Genomic DNA, 27,842 nt, shown 5'->3' with positions numbered 1-27,842 from the left:
AGCCAGCTGCGTCCAGGCCTCTGCTCTTTCTTAGCAGGGATGTGGTGCCTAGCAGACTAGTAGTGTTCTTAGGCTTCTCCTCTTGATTAACTTACTTCCTTTATCCACAAATCAGCTCAAATATTCTGTCAAAAACCTAGATGCTGTCTTCCTACACTCCATCACTAATTCTTTCCTTCTTTCCATGTTAATTCATCCATCATTTTTGGAATATCTAACATGTCTCAAATGTTAAACTAGGCACTAAGGCCATTGTACAAGAGGCAGCATGGGGTAATAGTTCTAGAGTCTGACTGAATTAAAACCCAAGCTTGCTGTCTGATAACTGGTAATCTTGGTCAAGTTACTTAGCATCCCCAATCTTTCATTTCCTCACATTTAGGATGGGTTGATATTGATAATAATAGTATGCCTACCTCATCATGGGGCTTTAGTGAGGACTAAATGAGATTATCCATATGAGGTTAGCATAGTGGCTGACACATGATAGATATTTAGTGTATTGTTGTTGCCATTGCTGTTATTACAGGTATTGAGATGCATTGCCTAGGGGCCCTTGTCTTTAAGGACCTCACAAATAGGTAGGGGAGGCAAAAAAAAAGGGCCCACCATCAAGCAACAGAAGCCTACTCTGGACTTTCACTTTGATGTGCTCCAGCCTTCCAGTGGGCTATGAATGGGATGCTATTAGGCTGGGATACTGATTCCCCTCAGCTCCTTGGGTGATTGGTGGGGTTCAGGGCTGCCAGAATTCCCAAATGACCACCAGCACCCATAAATAGCCTTGTCTATTTGCCTGTATACAGGTATGTGAGCCATGGAAACCTCTTTTCCGAAGGATGTGTGAGCACAGGGTGCAGGGGAGCCCAGAGGAGGGGAACACTCATCCAGACTTCTTCAAAGACCAGTACTGCTTTCTTTGAAATCCCCTTCTGACTGCTATCCCCTCATGGGACTTCTAAGATCACCCTGGTATCAGTCCATCCTTATATCCTCCTACCCACTTCCTGTACACCCTCCTCCTACACACTCTTGCCCATACATGGTTGCTAAGTAATGAAAGACTGAGCTTTCTTACCATCCATCTAAGATCTGCCTCACCAAAAATCCATAACTTAACCCCTGAAAATTGGCTTTTGATGTCTTCGGTCTATTTAAACAGCCCTCTCAAAGGTCCAATAGCTTGTTCACAGTCTTCAAGATCTCCTAGAGATTCATCTTACTAAAATATATTCCACCAGTCTGGATGTCTGGACCTCTGTCAAGCAACAATCCTTGCAATCCTGTATTTCTAACCATCTTCTGGGCAACTCCATCTGGGTATCCCACCAGTGGCTCAGACTGAACTCATATCTTCCTTTACTAATGCACTCTTGCTCTGGCTTCCCTATGGCATTAACATTCTCTGTACCTGTTCAGGGATCAAAACTTTGGAATCATCTGATCTCTTGTTTCCATCCCACCCTCCTGACACACACATGCAGGTTGGGCACAAATTTATTGAGTCTGTCTCTTCCTGCATACCCTTATTGCTGCTGTTACCACTTTTCTGCAGAGCTCCACATATCAATCTCCATTGGGATGTTTCATAGTCACCTAAAACCTAACACGTCCAAAACAGAATTCCTGAGTCCTGTCCCCTCAGCTCACTTTCTTACCTCTGTAAATGACTTCATTATATGCTCAGTTTTTCAACCTTGTCATCCTTGAGGACCACATTTTTATACAGTATTTCAGGAGCACTCACGCTAGTGTTCAACCCAAACAATCCACTGTGGCCATGCATTGTTAAAATATTGAGGTACGTCCCTATAAGGCCCTTGACTGCTCTTCTCATCACCCTAGTTGCCCTGGACCCTTCCCAGGATCCTCAGGATTGCTCCATGATCTGACAACTGAAGGATTGATGTCCAGTATTGCAGGAGACCTCCAGGAACCAGCTACTCCAACACGACAGCCACTGGTATCCATTCGAATTGGCCAGGGCCTAGGCTACAACAGTCAAAGTTAACTATTTTGAAGACAATCCCCAGTGTTACCCATTTTAAGAAAGAGGAAACTGACATGGGAGAAATTAAATGCTTTCCCCATGGTTCCTTGGAATCTGTCTATCTCCAAAACCCACTCTGTCTTTCTAGGACATTTGGCAATAATCCCCTGACTTGTTTCCCTGACTCAGAAAAATCTTCTCAAACCCCAGCTCTCAGTATACACTGTCTCTGCTTAGAACTCTCCTGGGGCTCCTGGCCCCCATGAAGGTTAAGTCCAAACTCTTAAGCCTGGGGTTCAAGGCTCCTTTGCAGTCTGACCTACTCAGATCAACCCCTTGACAGAACCTCTGCCACTGCATTCCTGAACACTTTCCCATTGCCACTCTTGGGCTTACACCACCTTTTCCTCTACGAATATCCTCCCAGATCCACCCTCCACCTCTTGAAGCATTGACCTGTTTGGATTCATGACTGCCTCAAATGCCAACTCCTCCAAAAAGCAACCTTTCTTAATGTCCCCACTTTGTTGGAATTCCTGCAGCACTTGGTTCAATTCAGTGATCCAACCCCAGCCTACCCATGAAACTAACCATGTTCTTCCTTACAGAACAGTTTTACTAATAAAACCTCACCCAAACTTACTGACAAACAGCTTACAAACCACTTTCACACACCTTATGTCATAGATATTACTTTCTTTCTTGAGTCTTACACCATAAACTTTGGGAAGGCAGGGGTCATGTTTTGCTTATGCAAGGAGACACTTTATTCAGGTAAACAGGTTGCAAACTTGGGAAAAGCAACCTCCTGAGGAAACCTAAAGTGTGTTCCCTGAAGACAAAGATGAGGTCTGCTTATAAGGAGAAGGTGCACGCTAGTCCCTGATTGGTTAATTTTTATGGAAATGAGGAACCCAAATTTGCACAGTTTGATTGGTCCAAATAGCACTGACCTGATTAGTTGAAATTGTAAATTTGATTGGTTATAATGGAGCATCTTTGGTTGGTCAGTAAAAATGCAAGTGAGGATATAACTGCAGCTCCAATTGGATGGTCAAGTCTCAATCCATTAGTAGAAATATGGTTCTAGGAACTTTGTTACAAGGTTCAGCTCAGAAGGCAGGAACTCAGCAGCTCAGTCTGTGACTTTTCCCTGATATGCAGTGTGTGTGAAAACCTCTGTTAACAAGGGTGGCTAGACTTTGATTATGAATTTGGGTGCAGTTAACTACAAGGGTTCCTTTTTCATAGGTATGTTTCTTCTCTGGGTAAACAAAGGTAAGTTACGATCTTGAGGCAGAGTGGAGAGAGTGGATCACAATGTTTCCAGTAGTAGTTCCTTCCAGGACTGGCCTAAAAGAAAGTCAGGATGCCAGGATTCTTTCTCTTCCCAGCCCAAGCCAGGACCACTCATGGATTCTCATTTTATTCATGGATTATAATTCTTTACTATCATTAGATGCTTTGATGCTCATATTGTCTTACATGTGGCAATGAGAGCCCCTTCAAGTCTTCCTGTGTCCCTTTGACACGACACCATCATTTTTCTTGAAGAAGTTCTCTACTTTTTGGCACAATAAGATGTTCCAGACTCATCTTATACATTCTGTATCCCAGCCCTAGAAGTACCCATTTCTCAGAAAAGCTCTAGATCTTTTTATTGGAGAATGGTACTTATAAACCAAAATCTGGGTGCAAAGTGTACTCATTGCAACTTGAACATCATTATTTCCTGAACCTCTCAGTTGACAAAGCTGAGTAAGAGATGTATGTTTATGTACATACACATGTCTGTCTGTATGTCCATCCATCCATCCATCCAACCAGTTCATTCTAATACTGCAATTCCAATACAGTACTGCATAGCTTAATCTAGTTTTTCTCCTTTCCATATTTTTAACTCTCCCCTTTGACACTGAGAAACTTGACTCCCATTATTAACAATATATTTACCAATTTATTCAATCCTAGAATTCACAGAAAGTATTTTCAGAATTGCTAATCCCTATCTCTATTAAAAAAATCTACCCAATATTTATTTGTAGTTCTTTTAGTCCTTTAGCCTGAAGACATTTAATCCAAAAGCTGCATACAAAATCTACTTGAGGCAGTTTCTTTTCAGCCCTTTCTGTCCACACACTTCCAACTGTACCCTCTATGTTTGCTCCATATCTCATTTCTGTCCCTGACCCACCTGGTTTTTAAGTGCAGGGCCTCTCTGAGGCACCAGAGCACTTGAGACCCCTTCTCCATGGGTCGTCCAGGGCTAGGCTGGGGCTTCCTCCTCCTCCTGGCTCCATTAGGCACCATTCCTCTGTCTTCTGGCCAGTTCCAGAAATGTGTTCACTCATGCCCCCTCCCAGTCTCTTTGTGGTTAAGGAATTATTCATTATTAAGGGGTCCTTCACTATCATTTTAATGGGATCCTGGGAGAGAAAAGAGATGCCTTATGCTCCAGTCTCCTGTCTTGAACCTAATACACGAACATTCTGGAATCAGAAAGATCTGGGTTTGCAAACTGAGACACTGGTCAGCTCCTTGAGTTCTTCAGATCTCAGATCCCTCATTTAAGACACAGGGCTGAGGAGCCCTACATCACATGGATTTGGTGAGAACTGAGCAAGACCTTATATGTAAAGTGGCTGACACAGTGTCTGGCACCATGTTCAGTAAATGACACCTGTCATTGTCCCCGGGATGCAATTCCCATTAGTTTGGCCACTGATTTATCCACTTACTCCTTCAGGGCACACTAAATGCTGGGCATCGCACAGAGTCCCTGAGTATAAAAGGGGTAGGGAAGTCAAAACTCTGAGTGCGGTTATCTCAGCAGTCAGTCCCTGAGCCAGCAGGGTTCTTGGCAAGATCCTGCTTCTCCTGGCCTGGCTTCCCTTGGTCTTAGGATGTGCTTTTGGCCTGGGACTTTGACATTTATTCCCTGGCCTGGAGTCAAATGCCTATGGGGAGAACCTCCCCAAGCCTTGTGCCCGTGTGCCTCCACCAGCCCACTGTTCTCATGCTGAGGAAACGTGATTGTCTCTGATGGGCCTGAGCGATGGATGAGCTGAGGATTTTGGTAGAGTGAGGCCAAATCCCTGTGTGGCTCCAGGAATGAGGATAAATATAGCCCAAGTAATTGCTCATGCTCTTTTAAGGACTAAAAGTCAGCTTCGGGCAAGCTGTGAAGCTCCATGACCAGGACAGCAAGGGACACAGTTCCTTTTTTTAGAGCTGTGGTCAGCACTCCTTGTGCACCGCTGGATCCTGGGCTCTGTGATGCTGCCCCCACTGAATCAAGGAGTCACCTTCACTAGTCTATACCCCATGAGGGCGGGGATGGGTCTGAGGTGTCCCTACCATACCCCATTATCCAATCCAAAGTCTGGCACACTAAAGGGACTCAGTAAACATTTTAAATGAATAAATGAGCAGTGAGAGGGTTATATTTAAAAATAACATTTAGAATAAGCTCTATAGCCTTGTTAACAGTGATGTACCAATGTCAACGTTCTGGTTTTGCTATTATACAACAGCCATGTGAGATGTCACCACTGGGAGGAAGCTGGGTGAAGGGTACGTGGGACTGGACTCTTTGTACTATTTTTGCAACTTCCCATGTGTCTGTAACCATTCCAAAATAAAAAGTAAAAAAAAGAATAACCTTTAGTCAGGCGTATACCCATACTCTTTGACATTTGGAGGAGGTGGTGCTGAAAGATGAATTGATGAAATCCCTGTCCACGGCAATGTTTTTGTTTCATTATTTATCTTTAATGTAAACACATGATTTAGTCTTACAATTCAAAACTTTATAAATAAGGTAGACAGTGGATACCCGTTCCCTCCTCCACGTTCCCTCCCCATGGGCAACTAGGGTTAATGTTATTTGTTTCTTGTGCTACTTTTAGTGAGATTGTGTATACACACATGTATGTACTTGTGTGTATGTGTGAATATAAGAGTATTTGTGTGCATATTTATATACTGTTATGTTATCTTACTTTTCCATTTTTCCATGTACCTTGGAGGGTTTTAATATCAGTACACAAAGAGCTTCCTTATCCTTTGTTATGGCCATACCCCATCATCTTCTATGGTTCCAAACTGTCGGACATCCATGTTGTTTCCAATCTTTTTGCCTCAAAGTTGCAATGAATAATCTTGCTCATTTGTCATTTCCCAAGTGTGCGAGTGTGTTTGCAGAATAAATTCTTGGAAGCGGAACTGGGTCAAAGTGCATCGGTCTTATAATCTTGATAATGCTAATTGCTTTCTATAGAGCTTGTTCCATTCTACAAACCCACCAATGAAGTTTTTTATGCAATGCTTGTGTTAATGAAGTGATTTTAGAAGTTGTTTGGTGACCTCTTTGGGAGTCTGGTGAAAGCTACGGGCCTACACACGAGAGAAACACAAGTCACATGGTGTTTTGCATACAATCTCAGTTGGCTCGAAGACTCTTGAAGGTTCTCTATGAACCCTCATTTAAGAAACCCTGGCTGAATGGGAAGACATATGGTACAGGGGAAAGAGCTTTAGGGTCAAACGATGTAAGTTCACATCTTAGTTCTACAGCTTACTGGCTGTGAGACATCAGGCAAGTTGTTTCACCTCTTCAAGTCTCAGTTTCCTTTTTGATGGAAACGCACAATAATTCTATTTAATAGAGCAACTGTGAGGACACATGCATACACGTGTGTAGAGCATCTAATATAGTGGTTGGAACAAAGCAGGTGCTCAATGTACAGTTGTACACACAGACACGCATGCACACATGCATGCATGAACCCTCCCTCACACATGCACAAACCCAGTGGCTCCATTTCAACCTATGTTTCTGGTTGTCTCTGTAGTAACTCCCACTGGATTCACAAGATCAGTCTTTGGAGCATTGTTCCCAAAGTGGAGTCCTTGGACCAACAGTATAAGCATCACCCGAGGGCCTGAATTAAAGAGCAGATCCCTGGGCCCCACTTTAGCTATGTGGAATTAGCATTTCTGAAAGAGTGGTCCAAGCAGCTTCACACTGGGGATTCTAATGCTGTACACTGGGTGAAGTTGGAGCAACAGTACTAAAGAGTTTGGTAAATTCCTTCTAGTATCTGTGCCTGCAATAGGAGTTAGCACCATGTGGCTTTGCCAGTGGGAGCCTGTACCCAGTCGATGGTAGGTGTAGACACTGGAGAAAAAGCATGATTAGTATCCAGGACAGTGTCTTCTGGTTCCATCTATAAAAATATAATTATTTATGGGTATGACAGGCAGCATGCACTGCATTCCCATCAGGAATTTCTCTCATAATAACCAGGGAGGAGAGATAGTCCAGGACCACATGCCTGTGGGCCAGGATCGGTGCCTGTCATGACTGGACGACTGATCCATGGCCAGGAGCGGGGATAAGAACTGCGCACAGCCAGGCAGCATCACTAGGGGGCTTGGGGCCACAAGCCTTAAAGCACAATCCCGAGAGCTCTCAGCACGACTGGTGAATATATTCTGGGTGACATTGGTGGCCCAAGGCTGGAATTGCCAGATTTAACAAATGAAATATAAAATGCAAAGTTAAATTCGAACTTAAGATTAAAAAACCCATATTTTTTAGTATAAGGACATACTTATACTAAAAAAGTTATGTGTTGTTTATCTGAAATTCAAATTGAAGTGGGCACCCTTGTTTGCTCTGGCAGCCCTACCCACGGCCTCTCTGATCTGAGCTGCCTCTAACCTCAGAAGAAGGCTGGAGCCCCCATGTGACTGTGCACTGCACTCAAGGTCACTGAGGAAAGAGTAAGAACAGGGTGTGGACTTCTAGAAGACGGGGAGCCCTTCCTCACCTGTACTTTGGAAGGAGCAGGACACAAATGTGTGCTGATCGCCATCTGTGAGTTGCTAATACTGTGCTAAGCCTTTCAATATTTTTTCATTCAATTCTCCTGCAACCCTATGAGTCAGGTGTAATCCCTACTATTCTCACTTTAGAGATGAGGAGACTGAGGCTCCTTGATGTTAAGATGACAGGGCTGCTGAGCAGAGGAGCAAGGATTGAAGCCCCTGGGGCTGATGCCAGGTCTCGGATTAGCTGAATCTCCCAGACCTTTCTCTCTGGTAATCCCAAGGGTTTATTTATGGTGGGAGCAGCCCCCACCCCCAAGTCCCCAGGACAGGAAAAGTTCCCAGTTCTCCTGGCTCTGGGCCAGGGTCTTGTCCAGGCTCACAGGCTTGCTGAGGATTCCAGGCTGGGAGGCAGATCTGCAGAGTACCCTTGGTCCCAGTCTGGCCAGGACAGTGCCCGGCGGCACTAGCTAACCATGGACATAGCCATGTGCTGTGTGGGTGCCCATGGAAGGGACCCAGGGCAAGTTGCTGCCTCGAAGACCCAGTCTGCCCTGAGACTTGGGCCAGCCTGGTCAGCTTCCCTGCCTTTAGCCCCTGAGCAGGGCCAGAGGGTGCTCCCGCAGGAGCTCTGGGCTCTAAGTCCCAGCCCCTTGGAGGAGGCGGGCGGCTGAGGCTCCGCAGCCAGAGGCTTCTCAGCTCTGAGCTCCGGAGCCAGATGTAACATTGACCTTAAATGGTAAAAGCTCCCCAGAGTGAAGAGAGGCTGGCCAGAGGAGGAAAGGGGGAATAACTCAGTTTTAGGTAAGTCGTGTTATATCCAAGAATAACCTGCCTCTTCAGCTGGGAAGCGGAAGGAAACTTCTCCTCCTTAAAGGTACAGGGTGCTGGGATGGGGGTGCCTGACTTTAACTTTCCAGGGGTGTTGGCTTTGTTGGGTGACATTCTGCTGACTATTTTTATGCCCTAATTTTTAAATAAGTGAATCTTGCCAGTCCTAACTTAACTAATTCATGCTCCTTTACCTTGCTGTTGGAAAGAGCACACAGGTTAGGGTGAAGTATGGGTTCTGACAGGACATCCCCACTCCTGGGTTTCCCATGGGCCCCTTTGGGGCCACAGAGTGTCCCCAGATGATGCGAGCCGGCACTGCCTGCTCTCCCTCTCCCAGCCCTGCTCTGCTTACTGTACCTCTCTCTGCACTCCCAACCATCCACCCCATTCTGCCTTCTGTCCCCTTTGGTCCCTGTGCCGTTCCAGCCCTGTCTCCATCCTTGACCTGACCTGGTTCTGTTCCTGCCCCTCCTGTCCTGAGCCCCTATTTTACCTCTGTTCCTATCTCTCCTTCTGTGTCCAGCTTTGCCCCCCTGAGCCCTCTTTCTGCTTCCCAGAGGGGAGGTCCTCCCCAAGCTCCACTCACTTCCAGGAGCTCCGTGTCAAATCTGTTCCTGGAGTGAGCAGCATTCCGCCCGGCTTTCCCCAGAAGAAAGGCCAGCGGGAGCCAGGGGGGCAGCCAGCTGTCTTGTTCCCTCCTGCCCAGTAATCAGCTGTAAAGTCAAAAGACACTCTGCAGCCTGAGTAACACTCTGCAGCCTGAGTAACGTGTGGGGTCTGGCACCCTGGCAGCCACTCCCGCCTCCCAGAGCTTTGCAGTTGCTGTCTTCTTAGCACTCTTCAGGCTGCTCTGTGGGAGTCTCAGTGGGAAGTAAAGTAGCCCTGGGTTTGTCCGAGCTGGGTCTCCTGCAGGAGAAAGAAGGAATGCTTCCCAAAACTGTGAGGCTGGGAACACTAGGGAGTCACAGCCTGCTCGGGACTATGTTGGGCCCACCAGAGGGCAATGACAGGCTCGTAAAACAGGTGGAGTTATCACCCCAACCTCACCCCAACACTTATGGGGAGGAAGCTCAGGTTAAGTGACTTGCCTCAGGTCAGACTGCTAAGGTCAGAGCTAGGACTCTCACCCAAGTCTGTATGACTTTAACTCCAGTGTTCCTGCCCCCCCGCGTCACTGGTGTGAGTGAGCATGCTTGTGCTTTGAACGTCTTGTGAGTTTTGACCTAATGGACAAAACAGTTGTCATCGTTATGTTTGTTTGGTCCACGATTCAGTAGTGTGTGTGCATGCAAGTACCTGTGTGCGCATGTGTGTGTGTGTGTGTGTATCCACAGCAGATGTACCTTCCTGTGCCCTGTGCACTCCTGCATTCTCTCTAAGAGCATCTGTCACCTGAGGGGTATAATCGTGTCATTTGCTACAACATGATCAATGACTCCCATTAACATGTTTCTGGAAGAAATAAAACAAGTGAACACGCTGTTCTTGCTATGCATCAGACACTGTTCTAAGTACACCCCATGTAGCAATTCAAGACTTCCACAGCTTTACCAAGCAGGGATCACTATTGCTATTCTCATCTTGTAGATGGGGACATTTTAGCACAGAGATGCTGCACAGCTGGCCTTTGATCCCAGGCAGCCCAGGATCTCTGGAGGCTTTCCTCTTAAGCACCATGCTCTGTTCATCTCTGCTTGGTACCAGGGCAGTGGGGGAGGCATCGTCTCTTCCTACCCTCCACCCAAGTGAGGTTTTCTCTGTGTGATGTCGTGGGCCCTTCCCAGTAATGCTGTGAGGGATGTAGCTTCGCTTCAGTTTTACAGGTGAAAATGAAAGTTAAATGACTTGCCCAAGGCCACCCAGCCACCAAGTGACAGAGCAGGGGATAATTAGGACTATGTAGTATCTTTTGCTTGAAACTAATTCCCAGGGGGGTCATAGTTTCAGGGTGAGGTGCTTCGCATGTCTCTGTAAGAGGAAGCTGGATTCTGTGTCTGATGGGCAGAACTACTCAGCTGAGCTCCCAAACAGTCCCCACCTCTTTCCCCTAAGTGTGAGTAATAAACATAGATGGAGGCAGCCCACCCCTCCACCAGGAGTGCAGACCGAGACCAGTGAGGGCACAGACCCGTCTTGCTCCCCATTGTGCATCCTGTACCCAGAATGATGTTGGGAGAGTACCATGCTCAAGATCTTTTTTTTCTTATGAAGAAATGGACATAATGCCTATAAAGTGTGTTCTGGTTAAACAGGCTCTGGGGTTAGAACATATTGGGCTGGCCAAAAAGTTCATTTGGTTGTTGCTGTAACATGGCTCTAGTAGCACTTAGTTGTCTTTAACTTCATTCAAAACAATTTTGTTAGATTGTATTGTGACAGCTATCATATCAGCATGCATTTAAAAAATCCTTATCAAAATTGGTGAATTTTTGTGTTGTCATTTTAATATTAAAGATGAAAGAAAATATGCAACATTTTTGGCATATTATGCTTTATTATTTCAAGAAAAGTAAAATCACAACTGAAATGCAAAAAAAAAAAAAGCAATTTGTGCAGAGTATGGAGAAGGTGCTGTGTCTGATACAACATAGTTTGCAAAGTTTCGTGCCGGAGATCTCTCGTAAGATGATGTTCCATGGTCAGATAGACCAGCTGAAGTTGGTAATGATCAAATTGAGACATTAATTGAAAACAATCAACATTGTACTACATGGGAGATAGCTGACATATTCAAAATATTTAAATAAATAAAGTTATTGGTGAAATTGAAAAATGGGTCTTTTATTTTATGGAAAAAAACTAAATGGACTTTTTGGCCAACACAGTATGTAAGCCTGATGATGAGATTCTTCTAGTCTGGCTGGACCAAATGCAAGGTGGGGGGCTCAAGTAATCCACCCCCTCCCTACCCAGCCACCTCTCTTGGGTGGCCCTATGGAGCCACCAGTCTGCCCCTCAGCCATCCTCTCCATGGCTTGGCAGTCTGCAGAGGGATTTGTGTGCTTACTGAAGAGGAACAGAGGCGTGGATGAATGGGGAAGGGAGAGCTGGAAGCCCCAAACTCTGCCCCTGCCCCTTGGGGAGGTCTGTGACTCAGGAGAGGGAGATGAGAACAGAGTTCTTGTGTAGTAAATGTAAAAGGAAGGAGGGGAGAAAATCAGTATAAATTGAGTCCCCACCTTGTGCCAGGATCTGTGCTGGAACTGTTATTTCATTTCCTCCTTGTGTTAGAAAGCGCTACTGGGAGAGGTGAGGTGACATGCCCAAGGGCACGCAGCTGGTAGGTGGTGAGCATGGGTTTTGAGCACAGGCCGCCTCTATCCAAAGTAGGCACTTCCCGTGTTAGATGTCACCCTGTCTCTAGTTCTCAAGGCTTGGGATCTGGCTCTCAAGGCAGTTATCAAGTGTCACAGTCCAAATGATGGAAGAATCAGGAAAAGAGGGAAAGGGGATACTGTGTTTGCCCCGTGGACCTCGGCAGCTAGACTCTGAGTTCGGGAGATAGTCCAGCGCACCCTCCCTGGATGGGCCTTCAGACCCAGAGCCTCAGCAGCGGCCCAGTGAGCGCGGATGAGCCCTGCGCTCTCCCTGAGGGCCTTCTCCAGAGGGAAAGGAAAACAGGTACCGGTCAGCCAGACAGAGAGCCTCTCGCCCAGTCGGCCACGCACGTGAAAGCCGGTTTGTGAAGGCTGGGCTTAATCAGCTCTGCTTGGTTTCTTCCTAGTATTTTTAATTTATAATTTTTATTCAAAATGTTTCTGATAATAAAAACAATGAATGTATTAAATGTTCTTGGAAAACATGGGGATTAGTATAAATAAGAAATTTGGAAATAAACACAAAGAAATAAAAAAAAATCTTTCCAGAATCCTTTTACCCTGAGATAAATATTATTAATAATGTGGTGTGTTCCTATCTTTCTATGCCTCTATATTTTATAAAACTAGGGTCTCACTATATGTAGTTTTATAGTCTGCTGTTTAAAGATTTTTAAAGGCTTAGTTTTTTAGAGCAGTTTTAAGTTCACAACAACATTGAGTAGAAGGCACAGAGGTGCGGTAGGCCTCCCCTGCCTCTGCCCACGCATAGCCTCCCCTCGCCTCCACCCCCATCCACATCCCGTCCACACCCCCGCGCACCGGGGTGGCACAGCTGTCAGTTGCAGCGGATGAACCCACACCGGCACATCGTGGTTATCCAGGGTCCATAGTGGACACTGGGGCTCATTCTCGGAGTTGTGCTGTCTGTGAGTGGAGACAAAGGCATGATGGCATGTGTTCACCATTACAGTATCACCGAGTATTTTGTTCCGTTACAAACCCTCTGTGCTCCACCCAGTCGCCCCTCTTCCCTTCCTAACCCGTAGCGAGCACTGATCTTTTTACGGACTCCATAGTTTTGCCTTTTTTAGAATGTCAAGTCATTGGAATCACATAGTAGGTGGCCTTTTCAGATTGGCTTGTTCCACTCAGTAGTACGCAGTTAAGATTCCTCCGCGTCTTCTCGTGGCTTGATAGCACGTGTCTTTTTAACATTGAATAATATTCCACTGTCTGACGGACCACAGTTTATCCACTCACCTAATGAAGGACATCATAATCTACTTTTTTAAGTGAGCATTCTATCATGACCATTTTTTCTGTCATTGAAGATACTTCAATGCATGATTTTTCAATGGTTGTCTAGTACGGAATAATTTTAGCTGTGCAAAAGTTTAATCATCAGTCCTCTCGTGAGACATTTACAAATGTGGTTTTCTCTGGGGACAGTCTGAGTGGCGCACACACACGATGGCCTTTCCATAAGTTTATGGAGTTTGGAAACTTGGCTTGTTCCGCACGGCCCACAGCGTGGGCTGCAAGATGATGTTCGGCGGCATACTGACTCAGCCCGAACACGCAAACTCACATCAGGAGAACGTTGATCCCTTTTAAGTTCTTCTCAGTCCTTCGGATGAAGGAGAAAGCCTCCGTCTGAGCGAGCCCGGGAAGGAGGGGTGCTGCGGGACTTGGAGTGCTAAAACAGAAAGCTCCAGGGCAAGTCGGGACAAGCTGTTCACCTGGGCTGAGCCCGGAGTGCTTTCCGCATCTCTGGGCACTTGCGTGTCACCCTCCCTGACAAAAAAGAGTGAGCCTCAGGCCTGGAGCCTTTGTCAGGCAATAGCTAGAATTTAATAGCTGTTTTCATTTAACTCGCTTTTACAACCCTTCTCTATTTGTGAGAGGTGTAAGTGGTACTGATTTTTCCACTTATCCACAGTAGGAATATAAAGTTTCCTTTTTAAATAAATGTAAGCTAACACTTACTGAGCGTTTACTGTGTGCTAGGTGCTGTGTTAATGCTTTAGCTGCAGTATCTCATTTAGTCCTGATAGCGACCCCCTGAAGCAGTTACTATTATTATCCCTGTTATGCAGATGGGGAAACTGAGGCACAGACAGGGTAAGCAACTTTCCCAACAACACAAAGCTGGTAAATGGCACAGCTAGAATTTCAACCCTGGCTTTTAGGCTCATTGTTAGTCAAAGTAAAGAATATGAAACCAGTAAATATATAGGCGGCGCACAGATGTGGCAGAAATGGTGAGGGTGGTGTGCAGGTGACTCAAGTCTAGGAAACACTGGCTTGGAGGAAACTGGGTTCTATGAGCAGGGGTACCAGTGAGTGCCGGTGCGGGGGAAGCTGAACTGCTCCGGCAAAATCAGGGGAAGTCAGGACCTGTGGGCTGGCAGGAGAGGCTGAGAGGATGAGGAGATACACTGCTCACAGTGGGGCTGTAGGTCTGGGATGTGGTGCGGAGGGCATGGCGGCTGCCCCTGGAAGGGACGCACAAAGGCCACGGGGAGTTCTGCCGCTGATAGGCTAACGGGGAGGATGTTTCCAGCCAGTCCAAGTTTCCTGATTCATCAGAAAAAAAAGAAAACCTGAAGAAAAGAAAACCTTGACTTTACTCACGCAGGTGTAGGCAAAAGAGCACGGGCCCCCAGGTGGGAGGTGAGTTCAGCGTTGACCAGCTCTTCCCTCATTGTCGTGGCGGAGATGGTGCCTCATGCCAGAGGTGGCACAGTGCCACTGCTGGCCTGCTGTACACCTCGAGCTGCACCTACTTTCTCCGAGCCTCAGCTTCCTCCCCTAAAATATGGAGATAATGATGGTGCCCACTTTGCAAGGTTAAGTTCCTTAGCCCAGTGTCTATTCTCAGCACCCAGTAAAATGTTAGCTAATATTTTTTCTAGTCTCTGTCTGTCCCCCTTGAGAGATTTTATCAAGGACACCTTTGCACTGGGTTTGAAGCTCTGACTGCCCATAATTCTGGGTCCCATTCCCACCTTCATTAATGCCCCAAGGGGAGTGACCAACTTATTCTCTGGATGATTGGCCATTGGTTTCTGGTGGGGCCTTTAAGGATGCCCAGTAAAGATCACCTTCTTTCTTTAATTAAGTTCTAAGGCTTGTTGAAAGTCAGTCTAGTATCACCCCTATGACATAACACTGGTATAGGAGAATATGGTTTTGATCAGCAGGCAAGTAGCCTTTCTAATATTGAATCAAGCAGACTCACCCCCAGCCCTGTGCAGTACTCTCTGGTGGAGGCAGGCCCCTTTCAATCTGGGAGCTTGAGGAACTGGGACGGCAGAACGTGTGATCCCTGCAGGCAGCTCTTTCCTAAGAGAAAGGGAAGAGGAAAGACAGTTAAAGTCTTCCAACAGCCATCTATGTGCCACTTTCTAAGCTGAAATGAAGACAGCATATAAGCAGGGGCTCCAGGATCTAAGCTTGGCTCTGTCTCCTAGATGTTGTACTCTTGGGCAGATCCCTTCTCCCTGCTCAGGCTTTGGTTTTCTCATCTGGGAACTGTTCACTGCTCCTCCCCAAAAACCCTATGATCCACCCCAGTGGTCACACGATTGAAGCCATCCCAGAGCAGTCATTGTGTCAGACACTGCATCTGTGACAAGGAGGGTTGCAGGTGTATTAGAAGAGTCAACTATTGTTGTTCATTCTCTTAAAAGCCCCATGCAGTGCCTTTAGGGGCAATGAGAACTGATGTCAGCTCTAAGTAAATGGAAGGCTGTGTCTTTAAGAAAACATTTACTGCTGAAGGGAATGCCTATTCATTCTTGTGTTAACAAGGCGTTTGACTCATGCTTTGGGCATTTGCTGCTCAGATCAGGGACACAGTCTTATGTTTGTCGCTAACAAAAGCAGCCTCTGGAGCCTGGTCCCACTTCCCTCCCACCACTGGGCCAGCTGCTCCAAGCTCTCCAGCTCTGGGAGGGAGCAGGTGGGTATGTCCTATGGGGGGAGGGGACAAAAAAACTGGACTTCAGTCCTTTGTAAGAGATGAACTTCAGAGGCACCAGAATTTGGGGGACCTTCAGGACACATTGGGTACCTCTTAAGAGCTCCCTAAGTGGAGAAGCTCTGGAGAACTTGAGGAGATCCGGGGAAATGGTTCTAGCAGCTAACTACCATCTGCCCCATAGGCTCTCAGACTGGATTGCATGTGATCTTCCCAGGGGCCCACGGAGCCACATCATCTGTGTAACATTTCATGACCAGTTTTGTGCACCCCGCCCCTCCCTCCCCACCCCCGGGGCCATGCGAGGATTTTTAGGGGCCCTGGGCACTTCTGCCTTCACAGATTCTTTCTTACATAAGAAATTCATAACTCTGTTGGTGTAGATAAATATATCAATGTTATCTATTAAAACATTTTCTTTGACCAAACAGTTTATTTTGTCTTCTGATTTTAAAAGAAATGAGGACATTTTCATGGGCACTAGGCCCTGCTCCTACCATACTTTCTGGATAAGTCAGCCCTGCCGCATCACCTTACCATCCAGAGTGCGATCTAGGGACCCCCAGTGTCAGCGTCACCTGGGAGCTTGTTGGAAATGCAGACCCGTGAGTGCTGCCTCAGACCTACTACTGAGTCAGAATCTGCAGCTTAGCAAGACCCCGGGTAATCTGTGCTCATGCTGTATAGTCTGAGATGTGCTGCCTAGCACAGTGTGCCATGGTACTCCTGGGGATACCTGAATCACAGTTCCACTGGTGCCCCAACTTACAGCAAACTCTATATGGAAGCTATATCTGGGATTAAATGGCCATGTAAATGCCAACAAATCCTGGATGGCTCTGTCTGCTAAAGCCGTTCCCCCTCTTACCCAATCCATGCTTTCTCCACCACCCAGTGAAGGAGACCCGTGGAAAGGGGTGACATTTGCTTCTGAGTTATTTCTTCCAGTTTTCCCATGAGCACTTGGCCTCCAGAGACATCTCAGCTGAGGAAGAGATGGATGCAGGAGGCAGGTGGCTGTCTGCCTCAACCCAGAGGTGGCACACAGTCTGTTCTGCAGAGCTAGTCACACGGCCCCGGTCAACTGCAAGGGCATCTGGGGAATGCAGAAAAGGAATAATCAGGGAACATTAACCATCTCTGCCACAGGCAGAGAATTAGTAAGGCAAATGCCAGCTCTTGCAGAGCCTGAGGTCTCCCAGAGGCAAGGAATTAAGAAGTGTAATGAGGGCAAGGGGAGACTCACCTCTTGCAGAGAAGTACTAGAAAAACTGGGAGAATTAATTCAGAAGCAAAGGCACACCCTCTTCCAGGGTCTTACTTCTGCAGTAAGGGGGAGGGGAGCATCAGTTGGGCAACAGAGGAAACAGACTTTGGCAACCAGGGTCATCCAGGAATTCTTGGCATCCCACTTAATACTGGATGTATGTTCCATATAGGGTTTGCTGTTACCGAATTTCTTGCTCCAGGGTGGAGGTGGCCATCCCAACTTGCATTAGACTTAAGTCAGCAGGGTGTACATTCAGCACCACTGAGATTTTGGATCTGTTGCTGCAGCTACTGCTAATTGTACTCATTTACTATCCAAACACCCTTGCCATGGGCACTCTCTCCTACTTCCCCCACAGGGGTGGACACTTACCACCTGTTACCGGTGCTGTCCACTCCCTGCTGCTTCATCATCCACCTTTTCTGCCCGCTTAGTGCTGCTCTAACCCTGCCCCTCTCTGTGCCACGTCCCTGGGCTGAGGGCCTGTTACATTCTATGGTATAGAGAAGGAAACTCGAGATTCTACTGAAAAGTAAGGAACTTGGATTTAGAATTTTGGTCTCTGACTTTTAGGTGCCTGTCTGGGAGGAGGAGAAAATGAAGTAGAAGTCCTTCCCAGCCATCAAGGGTAGGCAGGGTTATTCCTGGGGAACCATGGCCATCTTTTAATGGGTTTCACTCTACCTTCACAGAGAGGGATCATTAAATGGAAGGCTGCTGTGGCCTGGGGGTGGGAGTGCCAGGTGCAGAGTATGCCCTAATGGGTGTGGGCAAGCCCCTTCAGCAAGGCTCGGAAAGAACACAGAACACCAGTTAATATTTGGTGAGCACTGATTATGTGCCAAACATTATTCTCAGAAGTGTCTGTGTGTTATGTAATCTGCATGACCATCCTCATCCATGACTTACAAGTGAGGAAACTGAGTCACAGACGATAAAGTAACTTGCCCCAGGCCACACAGCTAACCATGTGGCCAGGTTGGGACATGATCTCAGGCGGCCTGGATCCAGAGCCCATGTGCATGACCACCCTGCTCTCTCACTTCTAGACACTCACTGATCTGACAGGGTCTCGCACTAGGGCTTTCAGGAGGACACACTGAGATAGTCCTTGAAAAACCATTCCCTGGTCAAATAAGTTTGGGAAACATTCTATGCTTTCTCTCCATCTTGGAGATTTATACTGCATAGTCTCCTTCCTCTTTCCGTTCCCCTACCCCTTCCCCTTCCCAACCCCCTCCACCCCACCTCCTCCTCCTTTTCGCATAGTTGTTTCTCAAAAGCTAGAAAGTCCTGCAGAACAGAAACCTGCCTCATGCTGATATCCCCAAATGCACTGAAACACAGAAACCTGTATTGTCACAGCTCCTAACAATATCCCCGAGAATGAGGGTTGTGGAGAAGAGACTTTGGGAAAGGTTGGCTAAGGACAATCTTGTTCAAGTGGATGCAAAGTGGGTTATATGGCATCTGGAATGTCCTCCAGGATCTTCCAGTAGTTGCTTGCAGAACTGCCAAGGCAGGTGCTGGCTGGAACAGGTCAGCCCCAAAAGCTTCTCCCTGGGAGGCAGACAGTGGCCAGAGTGGGACAGCATGAGTTCTGCTGGTGCCCAATCCCACTTGGCTACCCATCAACTGTTACTCTGGAAAAGCCACAGCACCATGCTGAGCCTTATTCTCCTTATTTGCAAGCTAACATTCACCTCCTAGTATAGTTGGGGGGCTGGGTGAATGAATATGTCTAATGTAGCAGGGACATGGTGTGCCCAGGATGAAGGAGAAGTGTCATCATTGCTATCTGTTGCCTGTTTTGCTTGCTTTAGTTTTTAGTCTCCAACATGTTCCATGTGGAGGTAGGAAATAATAGGGGTTGAAGCTTCCAAGGGGCAGGCTGGGCCCAGTTCCACTGTGTCAGACTGGAGGTCATTGTGCCTCTTCTCTGCCCCAAAGAGGTCAGGGGACTCCCCAGTCCAGAACATAGTTTCCCCCTGTGAAGGGAGAGGAAGTGCTCTCGGGTTGAACTTGAGTGAATGAAAGAATAGGGCAGAAATTTCAAGAGCTGAGGTTCACACTCAGCTCTTGGGGGCCACACTCAGACTTGGATTCATATCAACATCAGCAAGGAGCACTAACCCAGGATTCCAGAAGGCCCCAGAGGACCCAGAAAAGGCAAAAGTACGGGCAGAATCTGCCCTAGAGAAAAGGTTTGGTTATAAATGAGGTCCTAACTGGCAGAGTGTGTGCAGAAGTCTGGGCCAGCTCTGACCAGTCACCTAGCAAGGGGAATTTCTAAATAAGGTGACTGTGATAATAAATATAGGGTTATTACTTTTTTAAAAAGAAGACCTTAGACAGAGAGGCAAATTGGAGAGAGAGCCACTGTGGTGATGTGGAAAGGGCACTGGGCTGGGGGAGTCAGTCTCAGTTTGGCCCTAATGGCCATGACCTTGTCAAGTTAGTTCATCCCCCTGAGTCTCAGCATCTTCATCTGAGAAACAGAAATACTAGTACCTACCTTAGCATATTGCTGTGAGAGACAAATTAAATAGTGGATCTGAAGTAGCTTACTCCATAGAAAGCACTATACAGCAAGAAGCTAATATTAAAAACTAAGAACAGCCTTTAAGGCTTGCCATCAGAAGACAACAGTCAAGATAAACAGATCCCTTCTACAAAGCTGGGGGTGAAGTCAACCAAGCAGACGCAGGATGCTGGTGAGGACTGGAGATGGCAAGCAAGTGGAAGAGGCTTCTCTGTAACCAGAGAATTATGACCCAGCTGTTCTGCTCCTGGGTATGCACCAATGAACTGAAAACAGGTGTTCAAACAAAAACAAGAACAGTAATGTTTATAGCAGCTCTATTCCCGATAGTCAAAAGGTGGAAACAACCCAAATGTCCATCAACAGATGAATGGATAAACAAAATGTGACATATCTATGCAATGGAATATTATTCAGTCATAAGAAGGAATGAAATATTTATACATGCTACAACATAGATGAATCTTGAAAACACTATGCTAAGTGAAAGAAGCCAGACACAAAGATCACATATTGTATGATTCCACGTATATGAAATGTCCAGAATAAGCAAATCCATTGAGAAAGAACGTAGACTCATGATTTGCAGGGCCTTGTAGGTGGGAGGAAAGAGAGGAATGGGAAGCAACTGCTTAACGTGGATGAGGTTTCCCTTCAGGGTGTTGAGAAAGTTTTGGAACTAGAGAGTGATGTTAGGTCCACAACATCGTGAATGTACTTAATATCATTGAACTGTATGCTTTTAAATGGTTAAAATTGTACATTTTGTGTGATATGTATTTTACAATGTTTTTTTTTTCAAGTTTCCTGATGAAGGTCAGAATCCATTCCCCTAGAGTGTGGTTGAGGGGAGGGGCAGGGGATTCAGAGTTTGTCACTGAAAGCTGAGGTCTTGTGCCAAGAAACTGGCCAACAGCCTGTGCAGGCAAACCTTGTGCGAGGGTCCCAAGGGGATTCATGATTGAGTGACGCATGCTCTCTGCTCCCAGAGTGTCTATACAGTGCATTGTTCCCGCGTGAGGACAGAGTGATGGGTACTGTATATAACAAGGGAGCAAATTCAGGGAAGAAGGGAAGAGAGACATTCTGCTTTGCCATTTGTGAAGTCTTCTTGGGAAAGAAGGTAGTTGAGTAGGTGGGATTTTGGCAGGTAGGTTAGAAGTGGAAGGTTTTCCTGCATAGGCTGGAAGAGTGGGGGAGCATTTCAGAGTGGGGAATGGGTTGATGTGACTCAGGCACAGCGTGGGCGGAGCCATGGAAGAGAGTCTTGAGAGATGAGCTTAAAATGGAGTTAGGTTAAGAGAGTCGATCTTAAAAGTTCTTATCACAAGAAAAAAAAGTTTTGGTAACTATGTATGGATGGATGGTGACTAAGCAATCAGCAATTGTACACCAAAAGTAATGTTTTATGTCAATTATATCTCAATTTTAAAAAAGAGGGAAAAAATGGGAATTGGGGTCAGATTGTGGGATGCTTTGAAGATGGAGCTGAGGAAGTGGGGACTTGGTTTCTAGGCAATAGGGAATCGAGGAGCCCCCTAAGATTAGGAGTGCGATGACTGAGCCTGTGTTTGAGACCACCAGTGTGGTGGAAGATGGACTGAAGGAAGAGAGACTGGGGACAAGAAGATGAGCTGTGGCATTGTCTCTGCAGGGGTCAAGGAGGTCCCCCCAGAGCAATGTCAGTGGGAAGGGGGAAGGTAAGCCAAATTGAGTGACCTTTGCATTAGCCAAAATTCTTGTTTGCTTGGAACATAAATGCATTCAAATTTGATTACACAATTACCAGAATTTCCTGGATCACATAGTCAAGAAATCTAGGGCAGTTTCAGACGTGGCTGGAATGAATAGAGGGGTGATTATGTTCTTTTGAATTAAATTAGTAGTTTGGGTTTCTTTAGATAAATTTAGATCCATTTTTAATTTTTTGAGAAACTTTCCATACTGCTTTCCACAGTGGCTGCACCAGTCTGCATTCCCACTGACAGTGCACAAGGGTTTTCCTTTCTCCATATCCTTGCCAACACTTGTTGTTTGCTGATTTATTGATGACAGGTATGAGGTGATATCTCATTGTGGTTTTAATTTGCATTTCTCTGGTGATTAGTGACATTGAGCATCTTTTCATGGGTCTATTGGCCATCTGTATGTCCTCTTTGGAGAAGTGTCTATTTGGATCCTTTGCCCATTTTTTAAATTGTATTGTTTGCTTTTTTGGTGTTGATTTTTGTAAGTTCTTTATAAATTTTGGATATTAACCCCTTACCAGTTGTATCAGCAAATACGTTCTCTAGTTCTGTGAGTTGTCTTTTTATTTTGTTGATGATTTTCTTTGCTGTGCAAAAAATTTTAGTTTGATGTAATCCCATTTGTTTATTTTTCTTTTATTTCCTTTGCCTTAGGAAATATATCAGTAAAAATATTGCTATGAGCAATGTCTAAGATGGTACTGCCTATGTTTTCTTCTAGTATTTTTATGGTTTCAGGTCCTTCTATCTTTCAACTCTCCTTGTTATTGACTCTCTTCTCAGGCGACCTACCCCTCATAGTGGCACTGTGGCACTTGCACTTCCCAGTTCACATCCTATCCTTTCAGAACCCCCAGTATTGAGAACTCCCCCAATAGTTCCAGAAAAGTCACCAAAGTGAATTTATTGGCCCTGTCTGGGTCATGCATTTATGCCTCAATTAATCACCAGGGCCAGGGGCATGGGGTGTCCTGATGGCCCAGGGCTGTGTGCCAGGCCCACTCCCACAGTGGGGTCAACCACCCACACCCCAAGCACAGGGGCAATGAGGATGCTGCTGTTATGAGAAGAGGGGGCACTGGGTGCCAAACAGCCAGAAACTGCAGATGTCCCTTCAAAGCACCAACTCTGTCCCATACACCTCATTTCACCCTCTCAACCATGCTGAGGAGGAAACCGAGGCCGTAGACAAGCTTGTGCCCCTTCCCTACCCCTTGAGCACTTTCTCTGTTCTGAGCAGCACAGTATCTCTGCAGGGGGCAAACGGAGCCACTGAAGAGGGTCACAGCTGAGAAAATGAGAACTGAAGTGCATGATCTCCAAGCTGAGACCCTCAAACTGCTTTTCAATCGGACAGCTCGGACAGTGGTTATAGAGTCTGACTGTTCACTTGTTAGAAGATCAGAGGCTGTTGCCGTGAAGCAGGGGAGATGCTCATTGCCTGCGTCATTCCTGTCCTCTGGGTGAACAGAGGGGAATCGTGGTTGACCGGGGGTGGCATGAATCTCTAGACATGGGATGTAACCTGTTGTTCGTTGAGAAGCATTCTTTGCAGACAAATATCATGAACACCACAGCATCCCTGCCCTTGGCAGGGCATCGAAGGAGAGGGTGATGGGGTGTTTGTTAGGCAGGGGAGAGGGAATTAAGGGCATTCCATGCATACAGCACAGGATGTACAAAGGCACAGAGGCATGCGTAGAGTGACAAGTCTTCATGATGACAAAATTGCCTGAGAACCCAGAGTAATTTTCTTGTAGAGAGACAAACTGCTGTGGAAATGGCTCCTTTTGGCATTGCAGCAAACCACAAGCTAAGGCCTCCCAGGTGATTCTGCTCCAGTCTTCATTTTTTTGGAATTAATCCACAACTGAGAACAGAGAGCCAGCCACCCAGACCACTTCTCCAAGGGGCCCTTTCTGCCCTTCTGAGCCATGTGCCAGGTTCAAGGCCTTTGGCTTGGTAGCAGCAATCATAAATCTTGAGCATTTCCTGTTGGGGAGCAGTGCAAGTGATGCAGAGTTGAGAAGGACTGGGCAGAAGGGAAGGGAGCAGAGGGTTTAATGGTTGCCCAGACCCAAACTGGGGTTGACACGAGGCTCTCTGGGTGAATTGAGATGTTTTAGACATGCTGACATTCCCAGGGGACTAGCCCGGCCCAGGGTGGAAGACAATTTTAGATGCCCTGACTACTATTTTTGGAGCCTGGATCACATTAATTCACTACTGCTCCAAGTGGTAGGCAGCCAGGAGGTCTTCAGGGGCCCAGGGCCATTTCCCAGCACAGCTCTGGTTCAGCCTGCCTAGAACCTGCAGGCCAGTGCCCCAACCCCCGCACCCCCCAGCTACTCCCAAGCTCTGGGTTGCTGTGCATTTCCTAGTTATGTGGTGGCACACAGCACCCAAAGCATGCAACAACTTCTCCAGAGAGGATCCTTCATAAACTAATTCGAAGGGATGGACCACCATCTTAGGATGCAACAGAGGCTATTTCAGCAAATTGTGCGGCCTGGACTCTGGCTAAGTCTGGAGTCAGGAGAAAGATCAGAACAGGAGACATCCAGAAACTTCTTTGGCCTTCCCTTATCAGAGTTGGTTGACTTGGGCAGGGAGCAGACACTTCAGAGAACAGAGTCAGTTTTCCTGTTGAGCTGAGACTCTCTCTCACATGCCTGTCAGCAGTAGAGAAGCCAAAACACAGGGGAAAACAGGCATCACATGCCTTTATTGGGCAGGTCTGGATGGGATGAAAGGAGAGTGGAACAGAATGTGTTCTGGGAACTTTCCAGCTGAAAGTCCAGAGGAGCAGTCCTGGTGGGCTTGTAACAGGTCGTGTTCTCTGTTTCCAAAGCCAGTCCTCACCAATGAGGAGGGAAGAGTATGGGGCATCTCCAGACTTAGGGATGAACCCTGTTCTTGAACTTTGTATCAGAGAGACTTTAGGGGGAGAATAAAAGATGTCATTCCCATTTGTGCCCATACTTGTAAAAACAGAGAATGTCTTTGTTAGAAGAATTTTAAATGCCTCAGACGAGAAATGGTGCACCTTGCAAAAATGATTTGACTGTTGGGAATGTTGCCTGTTGAATACAGTATAGTTGTAAGTGTGTGTTGTGTGAGTATGTGAGCCTTCATGTATGCTGTGTACTTCTGGAGCATCTTGAACGACTGTGTCCTAGCTCTGCCTACCCGTGCTTGCAATAGCTGGATCGCTGCTCTGTCTCTTACTGCTGGGCTCGGCTCCGCCTGCCTGGCTTACTACCGTACACAGAGCTCGGCGCTTTGTAGGTGCTCAGTAAATATTTGCTAACTAGAAAAATGGACAAGTGATCTGCACATGCATCTCAGTGAGTGTCTCTCTCTTCTGGGAGCATAGTCTTGTTTCCATGTCTCTACGTGTCTGTCTCTCTGAGCTCATGTCCCCACTGGTCCCTGCATCTTTTCTATTTCTTGTCATCTGTTTCTTGCCTCCTCTCTCGTTTCTCACTACATAGCCCCATCCCAGACACGTTCACGTATACTCTGTCTCTTTTCTTCACCCTGTCTTCTTAAATTACACACACATGTGAATTTTAGAGATGGAAGGAAACTTAGAAATCATCTTGCTTAATTTCTATCTTTTATGTCTGAGGAAACTGTGTCCAGATTGGTCACAATGTATGTAGTAAGGACAAAAGCCAGTCTTTCCCTCCTTCTTCCTTCTCCTCCTCTTCTTCTTTAGAAGTTTTATTTTAAAATGTTTTATTAAGATATAATTTACATGCCATACAACTAACTCATCTGAAATGTACAATTCAATAGTTTTTCATCTATTCTGAGAATTGTACTGCCATCACCACTATTAATTCCAGGAAATTTTTATCACCCAAAAGAAGCTCTGTATCTGTGAATAGTCTCTTCTCATTCCCCCTTCCCTCCAACCACAAGGAACCAGTCATCTGCTTTCTATCTCTGTATTGCTCTATTCTGAACATTTCATATAAATACAATAATAAAATGTATGGTCTTTGTGACTGGCTTTTTCACTTTGCCTGAAGTTTTCAAGGTCCATCCATATTTTAGCATGTATCATCAATTCTTCGTTTCTTTTTATGGGTGAATAATACTCCATTGTATGAATAGACCACTTTTGACCCATCTGTTAATTAGTTGAGCATTTGGTTTGTTTCCACCTTTTGACTATTATGAATGAGGCTGTTATGCACATTGTGTACACATGTTTGTATGGAGATATGTTTTCATTTCTTTGGATATATACCTGGGAGTAGAATTGGTAGGTCACATGGCAAATCTATGTTTAACCTTTTGAGGAACTATCAATTCATTTTCCAAAGTGGCTGTATCACTTTACATTTCCACCAGCAACGAATAAGCGTTCCTACTTCTCTATATCCGTGCCAATACTTGCTCTTATCTGTATTGTTATTTTGGCCATCCTAATGGGTGTGAAGTAGTATCTCGTTGTTTTGATTTGTACTTCCCTGATGGCTAATGATATCGAGCACCTTTTTGTTTGTTTATTGTCCATTTGTATATCTTCTTTGGAGAAATGTCTATTCAAATCTTTTGTTCACTTTTATTGTTTGTCTTTTTATTATTGATTCATGAGACTCCTTTATGTATTATGGGTACAAGTTCCTTATAGATATATTATTTGCAAACATTTTCTCCTATTCTGTGGGTTGTGTTTTTACTTTCTTGGTAGTATCATTGTCAGGGCAAATGTTTTTAATTTTGATGAAGTTGAATTTATTTGTTTTTTTCCCTGTAGTTGTCTGTGCATTTGGTGTTTTATCTAAGAAGGTATTGCCTACCCAAGGACACAAAAATTTACCTATGTTTTCATCTAAAATTTTTATATGTTTAGCTCTTCCATTTAGGTGTTTGATCCACTTTGAGTTAACTTTTGTGTATAGTATAAGGAAGGGGTCCAACTACATTCTTTTCATGTGATGTCTAGTTTTCCAGAACTTTTTGTTGAAAATACTTCTTTCCTCATTGAATTACCTTGGCACACTTGTCTAAATCAGTTGACTGTAAATGTAAGGGTGTATTTATGGACTCTCAATTCTGTTCCATTGATTCTGTGTCCACCTATATGTTATCCAATATCATACTGCCTCACCATAGTTTCATATTAAGCTTTGAAATGGAGAGATGTGAGTCATCCCTTTTCCCCCTCTTTTCTCAAGATTGTTTGGTTATTCTTGGTCTCTTGCATTTCTATATGAAATTTAGGATCTGCTTGTCAAGTTTTGCAAAAAAAAGGCAGCTAGGACTTTGATAGGGATTGAATTGAACTTGTAGGTTGATTTGGTAGTATTTGGTAGAAATACTACCTTGTAGGTCGTATTTCCATCTTAATAATATTAAATCTTTTGATCCAGAGCACATGACGGCATTCTATCTATTTAGATATTCTTTAATTTTTTTCCACAATATTTTGTTGTTTTCAGAGTAAAAGTGTTCCATTTCTTTTGTTGAGTGTATTCCTCAGTATTTTGTGATTTTTGTTGCTATTGTGAAAAATTGCTTTCTTAATTTCATTTTCAGATTGTTCTTTGCTGGTGTATGGAGACATAATTGATTTTTGTGTATCAATCTTGTATCCTGCAATGTTGCTAAACTCATTTATTAATTCGAATAGCTTTTTAGTGGATTTTTCAGGATTTCCTATACACAAGATCATGTCATCTGCAAATAAAGATGCTTTTACTTTTTTACTTTTTAAAAATCAGAATCCTTAGGGCCTATTTCAGAGGACTTTTATTTTATTAGAAGGGTCCCAAAAAGAGATTTGTGATTGGCCTAGAAAAGTTATTAAAGCAGTTCTTTCCCAAAATTCATTGATCTCAGTTCTAAAGATTAGATGTTTGAAACAGACTTGAACTTAAACCTGATAATCTAAGAAATTCCACTAACAGCTGTATCAGTTTGCTAGGACTATCATAACAAAATACCACAGACTGGGTGGCTGAAACAACAGAACGTTATTTTCTCACAGTTCTAGACAAGTTCAGGATCAAGGTGTCAGCAGTTAATCAGGTGTCTGGTATGGCCTCTCTCCTTGGCTTGCAGATGGCCACCCCCGTACTGTGTCCTTATGCAGTCCTTCCTCTCTTCACACACATCCCTGGCGTCTCTCGGTGCCCCAATTTCCTGCTCTTGTAAGGACACCAGTCAGTTTAACTCAGGGCCCACCCAAAGGGCTTTGTTTTAACTTACACCTCTTTAAAGGCCCTCACTCCACACACAGTCACATCCCGAGGTGCTGGGCCCAGGGCTTCAGTGTATAGATTTTGGGGAGAACACCGTTCATTTCAC

The 27,842-nt window shown here is 45.4% G+C and overlaps 1 protein-coding gene across 6 annotated transcripts in view; it reads left to right on the top strand.

The window, feature by feature from the left end:
* Positions 1-8,481: 8,481 nt before the first annotated feature.
* IRAG1 (inositol 1,4,5-triphosphate receptor associated 1) overlaps positions 8,482-27,842 on the top strand; it is a 115,669-nt gene continuing 96,308 nt past the window's right edge. For all 6 annotated transcript variants that reach the window (XM_028517397.2, XM_028517392.2, XM_036029028.1 and 3 more), the window contains exon 1: positions 8,482-8,699. The gene's annotated coding sequence lies outside the window, so the exon portion shown is untranslated. The remainder of the gene's footprint in view (positions 8,700-27,842) is intronic.

This window comes from Phyllostomus discolor, chromosome 6, assembly GCF_004126475.2.
Source record: "Phyllostomus discolor isolate MPI-MPIP mPhyDis1 chromosome 6, mPhyDis1.pri.v3, whole genome shotgun sequence".
Classification (NCBI taxonomy): domain Eukaryota; kingdom Metazoa; phylum Chordata; class Mammalia; order Chiroptera; family Phyllostomidae; genus Phyllostomus; species Phyllostomus discolor.
This window is presented reverse-complemented; position numbering and strand designations above follow the sequence as displayed.